The following is a 14,411-nucleotide window of genomic DNA, read 5'->3' as shown; positions in this document are numbered from 1 at the left end:
ATCGTTTGTCCAAAAAATAGACTATTTTCATAAATATACCTTGATTCCATAAGGTTTTTACCTATGTGGGGTCATTTTTTCCAAAAAGTAGATTGTTTTCACAAATATACCCTGATTTCATAAGGTTTTTACCTAGGAGGGGTTGTTTTTCCAAAAAAAAAAAAAAAGACTATTTTTACAAATATACCCTGATTCCATAAGGTTTTTACCTAGAAGGGGGTCATTGTTTCACAAAATAGATTGTTCTCTCAAATATACCCTAATTCTGTAAGGTTTTTACTTAGGAGTCAAGAAAATAGACTGTAATCACAAATATACCCTAATTCTTTAAGGTTTTTACTTAGGAGGGGTCGTTTTTCCAAAAAATAAACTATTTTCACAAACATACTCTGATTCCGAAAGCTTTTACCTAGGAGGTGTCATTTTTTTCCAAAAACATATTATTTTCACAAATATACCCTGATTCTATAATGTTTTTCCTAGGAGTCGTTCTTCAAAAAATATATTATTTTCACAAATATACCCTAATTTTGTAAGATTTTTTACTTAGGAGGGATTGCTTTTCCAAAAAATAGATAATTTTCATGAATATACTCTAATTCCATAAAGTTTTTACCTAAGAGGGGTCATTTTTCCAAAAAATAGATAGTTTTCACAAATATACCCTGATTTCATAAGGTTTTTACCTAGAGGGGTTGTTTTTCCAAAAAATAGACCATTTTCACAAATACCCAGATTTCGTAAGGTTTTTACCTAGGAGGGGTCATTTTTCAATATATATATATATATATATATATATATATATATATATATATACAATTTTTATGAATATACCCCGATTCCTTAAGGTTTTTACCTAGGATGGATCACTTTTCCAAAAATAATAATAAACAGTTTACACGCCTTAAATTGCTTTTGATATGGTTTTCTTTGCGGAAAATACCATGATTTCGTAAGGCTTCTGATACCTAGGAGGAGTCAATTTAAGATAGGAAGTGATGATAATGGAACCTTGATAACAGTTCACCACCTTTCTCTAAGAATGTGGCAGCATGTCTAGAATTTGCAAATTCCCCATCATCCCCCCAAAGAGCGTAAGCAAGACTACTAACTTGAGGAATCATTTTAATCATACATTACTATCTTAATGAAAATACTGTAGCACACTTAAGAGCATAACACTTTGCACCATCATTAGATTTATCGAGTGTTTTGTCAAAGTTTTTGAGTGTAGACTAGTCTATCATGAAAGGATGCCTCTTTCCTTACAAAAGAGCAATTATGTTATATTGACTACAGGACCTACGTTAAGTTTTCAAAATGTTTTTTGAAGAATACTTGCATTTGTTTTTTTTTTCTTTTTGCAATAAGCTTAAGTATCTTGTTCTTGAGCTGCTTTCAATCTTGTGTTTTTCTTGTTTTCAATGCTTTCCTCTACAACAAATATACTCTGATTCCGTAAGGTTTCTAATACCTTGGAGGGGTCACTTCGCCAAGAATAAAATGGCTTGTAAATAATGAAACAATCTTGCACGCGAACACTTATTCTTCGCCTTTCCCCTCACCTTAATCCCCCTTCCTCATTTTGCCCCTCTTCAAAACCTACCCTTTGCAAAAATCTCTATGTGCTTCTTTTGGGTCTTTGTTGTTTCATAGCATCCTACCTCACAACAAAGAGAAGCTATCAACACCTGATTTTTGCTTGATCCTCTTTCTGAACCCCCAACTCACCCTCGAACATCGATCAAACCATTCTGATCCTACCAAAACCTAGAGAATCCGAAGAACCCAAATCTCAACCCCCAAATCCTCAAGATCCACTATTGATCTCACCTTATGCCCTTTGACCAAAATACTCCTCCTTCCAAATTCCCAAAATATTCCTTGCCCAAATTACCAAAATACCCCTCTTTCCATAATACCTTTATACCAAATTACCTAATTTTCCCTTGGCTAAGTCAGCAAAATACCACTTATTCCAATTTTCCCAAATACCCTTCATTCCCTAAATTCCCAAAATCCACTTTGACCAAATTACCAAAATACCCTTTACCAAGTTACCAAAATACCTTGACTAAATTACCAAATTATCCCTCCATCCAAACTTCCAAAAATATACATCATGTCAAATAACAAAAATACTTTTCATTCCCAAAATATTCATGTACAAAATCACCAAAATACATTCAAACCTAAAATTACCAAAATACCCTTCATTCCTTGAATTACCTAAATACCCTTTTACGCCTACCCCTTCAGACCACAAATTACCAATTTGCCCTCTAAACCCAAATCACTAAATTATCCTTTTATCCCAAATTACCAAATTACCCCAAAAACCATAAATTATGAAATTACCTTTCGGACCCCATGTTTTTGAACCCTCCTATCCCTTTAAACCCTAACTTGATAAAACCACTCTTCCATCTTGAGAGTTGGCAAAACCCCCTTCCCTTCTATTATAAATAGAAGACTTCATTCCCAAGAGAAGGGGTCAGAGGGTTGGAGTTTGAAGAGGAAGAGGTTGGAGGAGAAAGGGAGGAAGGACCCAAATTGAGCTAGTGAGAGGAACTTCAGAGGTCTTTCGTTCTCTTGAAAGGCGAAGTAAGTGAGAGAGGGCTTTGACCATTCTTTTTCTTTTTCCTGTTGAAGATAGACACTTTTCGTGAGAGAAAGAAATAGAGAGAGACGAGAGAAAGGTTCAGGAAGAAAAAATGGCGAGCAGAGGTTAAGGGAGCTCTGCTTGTCAGTTATTCCTCTAGGTTTTCATTAAACCCTAGAAAAAGATCCCTCTAATCAAATGTTTCAGTGAAAGAAGCGATTCTTCTCTTCTTCATTTTCTTTTCTCTTGTTGCATCTTGTCGTTGATGGTTCCATCCACACAGCCATTTTGTTCGAACCCAAGTTGAAGTTCCACTACTGAAAAAGAGCTCGCCAAGAGACTGAACTTTCCAAACTATTCTGCAGCATTGTTATTCATTTCAGGCCACAAGAGGTAAAATCCCTTGCCTCATATCCTCTTTCTATTGTTTGAAGTTCTTATTAGATAGGCAGTTTATTTCATTTTTTTCCTTTTCTTTTTCATTGTTTATTTATCTCCTTAGTCATTGCTTGCTTGTTGTCCTACTATGAAGGTTGGAAGAATCCCAGTAGTTCACTTCATGGCCGATCAGTTGGAGTTGCCACCCACCAAAATAGATAATTGGGAGTGATGGGCCTCTCGAAGTTGCATTTCTCAAAAGTAGTCAGATGCTAGTGACTCCATATCTATCAACCAAGGCCAAGGCCGATCTGGGTAAGTTGAGAGGGAGAGAGGGAAGGGGTTAGGCACCCCTCTCTCTGGTGAGTATGAATGCGAAATTCCCCTTTGTTATTTTGGATTCAAATTCAAGTTGTGAATCTATGCTCTTCATCAACTGAAAAGGATATGAAAAACACTCTCCTTCACTTCCAGAACAACACCTTTTGGATGCAAGGGCCTGAGAAAAAGGGTAGGAAACCCCACCCTTTTCTATCAAAATCCCCACTTTCAAACTCGGTTAGCTGGTCGGACGTGTTACGAGAGCATATCTACCCCTCTAGACACTGAAAAACACAACTATTCTCATACTCATAGAGACAAGATGTGAATGAAACAGAGAAACTGAAAGTAAGAGAAATAATGAAAAAGAAAAAATCCAATAAATGAAAAGTTGAATGAACTAAACCCAAAGCTATCTAACAAGAATTAAAATTTTGAATCAAAATGATAGAATGTGAGGCAAGGGTATTACCTCGATGTGGCCTTCCAAACAAGGTTGAACGTTGCTGACATTGATGAAGTGAGATTTATGGGAAATTGGCCACATGAGACTAACTACATTGGACTACACATTCTTGGTTGATTTGGTTATGCAAGAAGGGAAATCGTTTTGATCAGTGCTATTTTGGAACGCCTAAGATGTTTTTGGCTAGGTTCAAGCCCATCGATAAAACAAGTAGTAGCAGAAAGAGAGAGAAATTCAGTCTATGGCAATGGTGAGAGAGAGGAGTCTGGTCACCCACCGCCGCTTCTCCATATTTGTTGCAGGGTTGAAGACTATGAACCATTCCCTCCCTCTCTCGTATCTTCTCTACTCTTGAAGCCTTCTCTCCTTTCCACTCTCGCTTGGTTTCCTTTAGCCTCTATTCTCTCATTTGTCGTCCGCCTCTCAAATTTTCTCATCCGACCTCCTCTTCAAATTCCACCCATCCGACCTTTCTCGACTTCCAAATTGCTCTCACCTGCTCAATTGGGGTCCTTCCTCCCTTTCTCCACCAACCTCTTTTCTTGGGAATGGAACTTCCTATTTATAATAAGAGGTAGGGGAGGTTCTGCCAACTTTCAAGATGGAAGGGGGGTTTTAGCAAGTTGGGATTTGGAGAGATAGGCTGATTTGAAAATTTGGGTTAGAAATGGATAATTTTGTAAATTAAGGTTTGGGGGTAAATTGGTAATTTAGAATAAAAGGGCAACCTAGTAAATTGGAGAATAAAAGATAATTTGGTAACCTAGAGTTTGAAGGGGTATTTGGGTAATTTGGTTAAAGGGTATTTTGGTAATTTAGGGAATGAAGGGTAATTTGGTCATTTGGTTAGGGCAAGCTTTAAAAAATTGGAAGAAGGGGTATTTTGGTAATTTGAAGGAAGGGGATCTTGGTAACTTAGTATGGGGGATATTTTATGAGCTTGGTTTGAGGAGTATTTTGGTAATTTGAAGGAAGGGGATCTTGGTGACATGGAATGGGGTATATTTTGGGAGTTTGAAATGAGGGTAATTGTAGGTATTTGGCATGAGGGGTGGGCATTTTTGGAATTTGGTATGAGGGTGATTTTGGAAATTTGGATGAAGGGGTATTTTTGTAATTTGGATGAAGGGGGTATTTTAGTTAAGGGGTATTTTTGTAATTTGGATGAAGGGGGTATTTTAGTAATTTGGTTAAGGGGCATTTTTAGGAATTCAAAAGAAGGGGTATTAGGGTTAAGATCAAGATTGGAGTTTAATGATTTGGAGGTTGATACTTGGGTTCTTTGGGGTCCTAGAAGGATCAGAATGGTTTGATCGATGCTCAAGGGTGAGTTGGGGTTCTGACAAAGGACCAAACAAAAATTGGGTGCTAAAACCTATGCTTTTGCTTTTATCATGCTCTGAGTTTGAGTGTTAAAACTGTTGTGTTTTTTGGCTTTTGTGAGGATTGATAGTCTCTTTCAATTCTTCAGACCGACAAACTGAGTCCGAAGTTGGGGGTTTTGATAGAAAAGGGGCTGGGATATGGTATCTCACCCTTTTGCTCAGTCCCTACATTCAAAAGGGGGCCAAGTCAAGAAGAGGAGACTGAATCACAACTAATATCCTTTTCAGTTGCCAGAGAACATTTCTCTCGATCCAAATATGAAAACCTTCATTTTTATAAAATAATAATTAGAAAAAGGGATTTGGAAATTACACTAACAAGAGAGAGGGGTGCCTAACCCCTTCCTTCTCTCTCTCTCTCTCTCTCTCTCTTACCCAAACCAGCCTTGTCTAGGCCGAGAATGGGGAGTCACTAGTATTCGTTTAATTTTGGAAAAATGCAATTCTGGGAGGCCCATCACTCCCAATTATCTATTCTGATGGGTGGTGATTCCATCTGAATGACCATGAAGTGAACAAACGGATTTTTTTCAACATTCATAATGGTGAATACGAATAGGGTAGGAATCCCAATAGTGGTAGGGATGGTGAAGGTTTGAGCTTGGGAGTTGGTTTGGGGGTTGGTATCATTTCTTTCTAAGAGTCAATCCATTCAAAAGGACATTTCTGAAAGCTTTTCTTGAAGGCGGAGAAAATTGTTATATGAGACAATAGTTGGTGTAGCAGTCTCCCCATTGGTCGTATCTTACTGCCCTGAACCTTCCGAGGTTGTGCCTTTTGTCACCGTGGTGTGAGCGAAGGACTGGGTCACAATACTATTGGTCCTCGGGTTGGCCTGTAGTAGAGTCCAAGAAATTATTCATTGATTGCATGAAAGAAGATGAAGTATTTGATTTTCAACATTTGACAAGTTGATTTTATGAATCTTAATTTTGACTTTTGATATTTCGATTTTGATTTTTGATATTTGATAAGTTGATTTGATGAATTTAATTTTGATTTTGATGAGCTAATTTTGATTTTATTTGATGAGTTGATTTTGATAAGCTCAATTTCTATTTTGATTTTTTATATTTGATGAGTTGATTCGATGAATTTAATTTTGATTTTGCTGAGCTAATTTGGTTTTTTTTATGATGAGTTGATTTGATGAATTTGATAACTTTGATTCTTGATGTTTTGATTTTGATATTTGATGAGTTGATTTGGTGAATTCAATGAGTTAACTTTGATTTTATTTGGTGAATCGATTTGATAAATATGATAACTTTGATAACCTTAATTTTGATTTTTGATATTTGATGAGTTGTTAAGTTTGGTAACTTTTGATTTTGCTGAATTTGGTACTTTCGGTAATTTTGATGATGCTTGATTTGAATTTTGGATATTTGATTTGTTGGGAGGTTTGTTAATTTCAAAGTTTGATGCAATGTACTGGATTGGTTTTATTTTGAATAGTTAATGAGTTTAACTTGTATTTGAGTGAGACAATAATGGCCTCAAAAAAGGAAGTTTCTTCATTAATTCAATACATCCACTTTTTCTTCAAAAAAAAGAAAGAAAATGAAATACAACAATCCTGATCAGTTGGGAGGGATGTCAATACCATAATAAATCAAAATGCTTTCGAGTATCGCCATTCGATTAGCCACTTCGTATATGCCAAGGTTCAAAATATCGCAGTGTATCAGGCCATATCGGTTGATATGTATCATTCTGACAAGAACCTAATACACGTAATGTGTATAAATCCTTTGTTCCATTTCTTTTCGTATGTATTAACCGATACGGGCCCGTATCGCGCTATTTCAGATCTGTATCGGGGCCGAAACAGTCCAATACAGTTTGATACATTTGATTTCGGTTCATCATTAATTTCGTTAATCAATATTTAATACCGAATCTCTCATTAATGTCGTTAGTCCTCTATTTAAGTCTAATTTCTCTTTCATTAATTAGTCAATTACTCCAAAGCAAATTTAAGTTTAAATTTGAGTTTTAGTGCCTAATTCAAATTCTCTCATTAATTCCTTTAATTAATGATCCCCTCTCATCAGTTTCATTTTGTTAGTGTAAAAAAACTTCAAATTTTAGCTATAATAAGATTTGAACCTTGGTCACTTGATTTTAACAACCACAAGTTTGCCAATGAGCCACACATATTTGTTTGCTATGATAATATGTATTGATAGCTATAATTGTATAACCCTAGAAAATGCACTAATTATCAAGTAGTATAAAGATATCGTCCCCACGAGGATTTAACAAAATAAGTACTAAAACTATAGTTTACCCTTAATTATTTGGATAAATGAATTTTGAATCTATGAAATTTAACTACTGAAAATTAAAGATTAAAAGAGAAACAAAAACAAAAGCAATCAATAACTGAACTTGCAACAATCTAACTAAAGGCGCTAAGACTATTGGTCCACCTAACCATTCCAGTGAACATCAAATTTATTAAATTAACCAAGATAATTTATTATTTTCATGAGCTGAAGTTTTTCCTAATTTGTTTAATATTCCCTTCCAAGATATATCAAACCTACTTCTATCAAGTAACCCTTAGATTCCTCTATTAGATTTCTCGAGATAGAAAGTGCATTAAGTTTTATGAAAAACCTATACCATTAGATGAATCATGTATATATATTCCTATATACCATTCAATTCACACTATGAACTATTTAGTTTATTATATGAATTCCCCTTCCGATTCATTCACATAAACCAAGTCAACTAAGAGGTGGCCAAGCTCCTAATTGCATTATGCATAATAACTCATAGACAATATGAAAATAAAAACAACTTGGTTAAATTAAATAAAAATCAATCCATTGTGTGGTTAGGCTTTTTATAGTCCAAGCTACAAATAAACTAGTTCATGATAAAAGAAATTAAACAAACAAGGTACACGGAAGAACTCATGATGTTGCCCTTGAGATTGAGAATGTTGTGCTTGTTTTCTCCTTGTAGCCATCTACTTGTCTGTCTCCTTTTCCTTTTCCGCCCCCCCCCTCTCTTTTTCTTTAGGAACTCTCTATATATATCATGTTGGAAAGATAAGGATTCCCTATAGATTATCTCCTATAAGATAGGATTTGAATTCTCCTAAATAACTTCCTCTTCACAGCACAAAAATAGGAACCAAGTTATAGATCGAATCTGCCAGCTTATCCTTCCAAAATAAAAGGAACTTCTTGAGGTGAATCGACCTGAAAATTCGCTCCTTTCTTGAATTAAACCGTCAGACATGTACTGGTAAGGCGTGCCCACTAATCTTCACTTCAAATTGTGCCATAAATTGAAATTTCTACCAATTGATATTTAATTCTTCAATTCCAAGCCCATCTTACTTGCAACATTAATTTGGCTTCATTGAATATGAAATTTAAATAAATTTTATAAATTAAGCACAATTTCTTTCAAAATTAAAGGGAATTATCTACAATTAATATATACACTTTACAGTCTATCAAATTCCCCCACACTTTATGATTCTTGTCCTCAAGCATACCTTAATCCAAACTTAATAATCTTTCCATTTTCCACTTCTTTCTCCTCCTTAAATCATCAAAAAACAATCTCAAATCACCATTCCTCATGAACCCAAGTCAAATCAATAATAAAAGAAAACAAGCATTTCATAGAATGAACTTTTTAAGACTAAAATAAACATTCATGGTCTTAACAATCTCTTTTAAAATCAAAATGCAACAAGATTCAAATACCCTCTCATTGTTTTCACTCTATGCACTCAAAGTGTTTAAGGTAACATTAGACTCTCAAGTCAAAACAAGGAATGTTATTACCATAAGCTTGCTTATATATCACCTCTCCACCACTAAGCATGAGTTCAATGTATTAAAAATCAAAGGTTTTGAACAAGGTGAAATGGGGCTGGGGTTCAGGTTTGATAAAGAGGAGTTTAGGTGTAAATGATCAAGGGAAATATATCAAATTAACTTTCATGAATTTCAACTTTAATCATCTCAACTTCTCCTGTAACCACAAGGCATTTTTTTTTGAAAAAAAAAACAACTTGCACTATCTTTCTTCAAATTTCACAAGAGCACTACAAATTTCATGCACTTTAATTCAACTAATCCCTTGATCTTAGGGTTAAAGGTAAAATGAAGAGGTTTAAAGTGACATAGTTATGGTTAAAAAAGAAGGGGATAAGGCTCAACTTGGTTATTCTAAGGGAAAATGGAATAAGGGTAGGCTTTTTATGAATTCAAAATGGCTAACCTAAACTCTTTTCATTCTAATCCATGAACTCATTAATGTGGTCTCAACATGCATAACAAAGCAAGTTCTAGAATAATCAAACCATGTTTGACAATCACTCAACGGAAAAAATAATTAGAGCAAAAATGATAGAATGCTCATTGGCTCAAAAGCTCACATAAAGGTTAAATTTGTAGTGAATCTTGCCCATTTTTCTTTTAAATTGACCATTCAAAACGATGAGGTACTTATCTTAGCAAAAAAAATTCAATTATTCATGCTTGTATCCTATCTTGTCTTTTCAACCTAAGCACATAATTTATGATAATTTGAAGTCATTCAAAAATAAGTTTCAAAGGAACAGAAATTTCAAAAAAGAAAGTTTAAAAGGTGAAGATTAAAGCATGCTAGAGTTAACATAAAAATTATCAAGTGCCCTCCCCCAAGCTTAATATATACATTGTCCCCAATGCATCAAAAATTAGAAGTAGCTCACCCATAACTTGGAGTAGAATAGAAAAAAATTAAGGGGACTTCCCTGAACGGCGAGGTAGGGAGGATGGTTGAAATCCTACAAATGCGAAATAGGCTCTAGCCTCTGCAGTTGTTCTCCATAATCAGCTTGTGGAGGCGCATTTGACGTAGAAGGGATATCTCGATCTTCCTCCATGCCTAATTCATCCCATATCTAGTTTATGCTATAAAATAGAACATAAGATCACTTTTTATAAAATGCAGGCACGCTTTATAAAATGTAGTCTTTTGAACAAATTTCATAGGCGTGGCAATGAAGGTATCAAGTAGTATAAATTTTCTACTTTTTCTAACTAAAAGCAATAAAAATAACTAAACAAAATAATTGAACTCAATGGGTTACCTCCCACAAGTGCTCCTTTTAAATTGTGAGCTTGACTTTGCTTCTTTCTTTCATGGATGTTGCAAGGAAAGAGTGGACCCATAGTGAATAGGTTGCTCCCCTTCGATATAATGCTTCAAATGCTACCCGTTCACCTTGAATGAGCCTTCATTACCATTGTGTAATTCAAGCGCTCCATGAGGGAATACCTTAGCCACTACAAATGGTCCACTCCATCTGGTCTTTAACTTTCTAGGAAATATCTTGAGACGAGAATTAAATAGCAGAACTTTGTCTCCCTTCTTAAATTCCTTCCTTGCAATACGGGAGTCATGCCATGCTTTGGTTCTTTCCTTGTAAGTCCGGGCATTCTCATACGCTTGATTCCTCCATTCTTCTATTTCATTGAGCTGAAGTTTTCTTTTATCACCTGCATCTTTCAAATCAAAGTTAAAAAATTTGATAGCCCAGTAAGCTTTATGTTCCAACTCAATGGGTAGATGGCAAGCCTTACCAAAAATTAATTGATATGGAGACATACCTATTGGGGTTTTGAATGCAGTACGGTAAGCCCAAAGTGCATCATCTAATTTTAAGGACTAATCTCTTCTAGATGTACTAACTGTTTTTTTCTAAAATCCGTTTTAATTCTCTATTAGAGACCTCTACTTGTCCGCTAGTTTGAGGGTGGTAGGGGGTTGCAATTCTAACTGTTCAACAAATGCTCGAATTGTTTATTAAAAAAATGTTTTCCCCCATCACTTATGACCTCTCTAGGTATTCCATAACGAGTGAATATAAACCTTTTCATAAACTTAATAACAACCCGAGCATCATTAGTTGGATATGCACATGATTCCACCCATTTACTCACATAATCCACAGCCACAAGTATGCATGAATTATTAACAGACTTAGAAAAAGGCCCCATGAAATCAATGCCCCAAACATAAAAAAATTCACAAACAAGAATATTGTTCAAGGGCATCTCATTTCGACGGGAGATATTACTTGTCATTTGACAATGATCACAAGTACTTACATAAGAGTAAACATCCTTGAAGAGCGAAGGCCAGTAAAAACTGCTTTGAAGAATTTTTGAAGTAGTTTTTGATGCTCCATGATGACCTCCTGCTTCCTTGTCATGGCAAAAACTTATAACACTCCATACTTCCTCCTCAGGAATACATCTCCTTATCATTCTATCCCTACAAATTTTATAAAGGTAAGGTTCATCCCATAAGTAATGCTTCACATTAGAGAAAATTGTCTTTTTTTGTTGACATGTCAAGTGAAGTGGCACCACCTTTCCTGCCAGAAAATTAGCAAAATCAGCAAACCAAGGTTCATTTTTTATGTTAATCGCATACAATTGCTCATTTGGAAATTCCTCATGCAATGGCAAATCATTAATGTTTTCAACATAATTTTCATCAAGCCTTGATAAATGATCAGCTACTATATTTTCACTACCCTTCTTATCCTTAATTTCTAGATCAAATTCTTGCAATAGTAGAATCCATCGCATCAGCCTAGGCTTTGCATCTTTTTTAGCAAATATCTCAAAGCAGCATGATCAGTGAACACTATGACTTTAGACGAGCAAATAAGATCTAAACTTTTCAATAACAAATATTGCTGCAAGTAATTCCTTTTCAGTCGTGGAATAATTTCTTTGGGCTTCATTCATCGTCCTACTTGCATAATAAATTGTATGAAATTTCTTATCGTTTCTTTGCCCTAAAACTGCACCTAAAGTATCATTACTTGCATCATACATGATTTCAATGGGTAGTTTCCATATAGGGGCTAATACAATGGGGGCTTGAATCAATTTTTCCTTGAGAATGTTGAATGCATGCAAACAATTATCACCAAATTCAAAAGGTACATCCTTAATTAGAAGATTTGTCAAGGGTTTAGCTATTTTAGAAAAATCCTTAATGAATCTTCTATAAAAACCTGCTTGCCCAAGAAAACCCCTAACTTCCTTTAAAGATTGAGGTGGAGGAAGTTTTTCAATTAGTTCTACTTTAGCTTTATCTACTTCAATGCCCTTGGATGACACTTTATGCCCTAGAACTATTCCTTCCTTAACCATGAAATGACATTTTCCCCAATTCAAAACAATGTTAGATTCCTCACATCTTTGAAATACCTGTTCTAAATTATGTAAGTACATATCGAATGATGATCCATAAATGGAGAAATCATCCATAAACACTTCCATGAAATCATCAATGAAATCACAAAGACATCATGCAACGCTGGAAAGTAGCTGGTGCATTACACAATCCAAATGGCATTCTCCTACATGCAAATGTTCCATATGGGCAAGTCAAAGTAGCCTTCTCTTGATCTTCAAGTGCAATGGGTACTTGAAGGTAACTGGAGTAACCATCTAAGAAACAATCATATTCATGCCCTGCAAGTTTCTCTTTCATTTGATCAATAAATGACAAAGGAAAGTGATCTTTCCTAGTAGCCTCATTCAATTTCCTATAGTCTATGCATACCCTCCAGCCAGTTATTGTTATTGTGGGAGTCAATTCATTATTTTCATTTAAAATTACAGTGGTCTCACCCTTTTTTGGTACAACTTGAACATGACTTACCCATGATGAATCATAGATAAGATAGATAATACCTACTTTGAGCCATTTAAGAATTTCTGTCTTCACTACCTGTTGCATTTTAGGATATAACCTTCTTTGTGGTTGTGCCTTGGGTTTGCATCATTCTTCCATCAAGATTTTGTGCGTGCACACCAAAGGGTTAATCCCTTTTATATCGGCGATGATCCATCCAATAGCCAATATATGTTGCTTGAGCACCGTTACCAACTTTTCCTCTTGGAGACCTGTCAAATGAGAAGGTAAAGGTTTAAGTTCCAAAGTTGGAGGTGTTTCAATAGAAGGTCACAATTGCTTGGTAGAGGTTGGTCCATTCAATGGTAAAAATTTTCCTTGTCTTGGGTTGAACCCTTCTTGACTAGCCTCCAAATAGTTCAAGACCTCCTTAATTTCTTCATCCAAGGCCTACACATTTTCACAAGAATTAAGAACGCAGCTTTCTAAAGGATCATCTAATTTAGATGCATTGACTTCAGCTGCCCAAACATTAATGCAATCAATTGCATATATTTCATGTTCAATTGTGTTAGGATATTTCATGGTTTTAAATACATTAAACACTACTTCTTCACCATTAATTCTAAGAGTAAGTAGACTTTTTTGTACATCAATTATAGCATTACCAGTAGCAAGAAATGGTCTCCCTAAAATCAAAGGCATTGTCCTATTTTCCTCTATATCCAACACAATGAAGTCAGCAGGTATAATAAAATTGCCCACTTTGACTAAAACATCTTCTACTATTCCCATAGGATATTTAATACTTCTATCAACTAATTTTAAGGTAATAGTAGTAGGTGTTAATTCATGCAATCCAAGTTTTTCAAAAAATAGAATATGGCATTAAATTTATACTAGCACCTAGATCACATAAAGCTTTTTCAAACTCAGTATCTCTTATGGTGCAAGGAATAGAAAAACTCCCTGGGTCCTTGAGCTTTGGGGGCAATTTATTTTGAAGAATTGCTGAGCACTATTCGTTAAGTTTCACCATTTTGCACTCCTCCCATTTTTTTTATTTGAAATCATCTTTTTCAAGAATTTGGCATATCTTGGAATCTGTGACAATACATCAAGAAGAGGAATGTTAATATGTATTTTTCTAAACACCTCTAAAAAATTTTCAAATTGTTTATCCATGTTAGCTTTCAAAACTCTTTTAGGGTAAGGGAGAGGAAGTTTAATAGCGTCTAAGTTTAGTTTAGGTGTACTCCCTTTGATCTCCATTTATGAGTCATCTACCTCAACTTTTTGATCATCATCATTAATCTCGCCAATAGTCTTTCCACTTCTCAAGGTAATGGCATTCACTTGCTCCTTTGGGTTCTTCTCTGTACTGCTAGCCAATCGTCCCTCTCTTCTTTCTGACAATATGTTCACAATCTGCCCCACTTGAACTTCTAAGTTCTTAATAGATGCCTCTTGATTTAAGAATCTCTTTTCATGATCATGAAGCTTTGCTTCAGCATTATTAATGAACTTAGAAATCGTGTCCTCTAAATTTCCCTTCATTTCTTGTGGGGGGGCTGTTGTTGAA

The 14,411-nt window shown here is 35.1% G+C and overlaps 1 long non-coding RNA gene across 1 annotated transcript; it reads left to right on the top strand.

The window, feature by feature from the left end:
* Nucleotides 1-2,490: 2,490 nt before the first annotated feature.
* Nucleotides 2,491-3,423, top strand: LOC148860918 (uncharacterized). Its single transcript, XR_016113422.1, has 2 exons — nucleotides 2,491-2,995; nucleotides 3,135-3,423. It is a non-coding gene; the product is annotated as an uncharacterized LOC148860918 (long non-coding RNA).
* Nucleotides 3,424-14,411: the final 10,988 nt, after the last annotated feature.

This window comes from Nelumbo lutea, chromosome 4, assembly GCF_056320005.1.
Source record: "Nelumbo lutea isolate HS-2025 chromosome 4, American lotus-T2T, whole genome shotgun sequence".
Taxonomy (NCBI): Eukaryota; Viridiplantae; Streptophyta; class Magnoliopsida; order Proteales; family Nelumbonaceae; genus Nelumbo; species Nelumbo lutea.
This window is presented reverse-complemented; position numbering and strand designations above follow the sequence as displayed.